Here is a 1,026-nt window from a genome sequence, read left to right on the forward strand (position 1 = left end):
CTTGATGGCCTGAGGTCTCATGGGCCCATCGGGCTAGAAATAATTCACCCTTGTTCTGCCAGTCCAGATCTATTTGGGCCACCTCAATTCTGGCAGCTCTGTCTACCTGATGGTTATTTTGCTGCTCTTCAGTAGCCCTATTCTTGGGCACATGGGCATCTACGTGACGCACCTTTATAACCATATTCTTTATTCGGGCAGCAATATCTTTCCACAGGTCAGCAGCCCAAATAGGTTTACCCTTTCTTTGCCAGTTGTTTTGCTCCCACTGCTGTAACCACCCCCATAGAGCATTGAAAATCCGCATAAAGAATTCAAAGGAGAGGCTGGAAACCTGCTTAAAAATCCCCAACCCTGTAAAATTAGCAGCTCCCTCTGGAATGGTATGCCACATAATATGCAGATGCCACATAGTTATTTCCATCCATGTTTTCAATTGGCTATATATACCTATTGCTCCATAGAGCAAAGTGGTGAACTTAATTAAGGCCCAGTATGTTTTTAGCATTAAGAAAGAAGAGACAGTGGCATGTAGCCCCTTAAAAGGCAGTTTCAGTAGAGAAAGCATTTTTTCTCTTTTTTTTTCTTTTACAGAAACAAGATAGCAAGGCTCAAAGTTTACAAATATCCTAGAGTATTGGCAGTCCGCCTGGACATTCCAAGGTCACGCATTCAGACAGTACTGGTGAAACAGATAAACTTTCCCAATGAAGCTGTCTGAGAGCGGAGAGAGAGATTTGTTCAAAAAGCTAAAAAGCAACTATTGCCCGCATTCTCCACCAAGAATGTCAACGGTTTACGGGCTGGTTCGGCCCGGTTCCGTGACTAGAAGGGCAGAGGGATCCGCGGATCCGCGTCCCCGGAAAAAAGAAAATAGGGGACCCCGAAATAATTGAAAACAGTGGCAACAATCTGTGGTAAAACAAAGTAATTTCCTAAATATGGTATCAACAGAATTTTATAAGGAGAGAGAATGTGAAATTGATGGTGGATCGGCCTTACCACAACGCTGAGATGAGAAGCGCA

This window comes from Meleagris gallopavo, chromosome 21 (assembly GCF_000146605.3).
Source record: "Meleagris gallopavo isolate NT-WF06-2002-E0010 breed Aviagen turkey brand Nicholas breeding stock chromosome 21, Turkey_5.1, whole genome shotgun sequence".
NCBI lineage: Eukaryota > Metazoa > Chordata > Aves > Galliformes > Phasianidae > Meleagris > Meleagris gallopavo.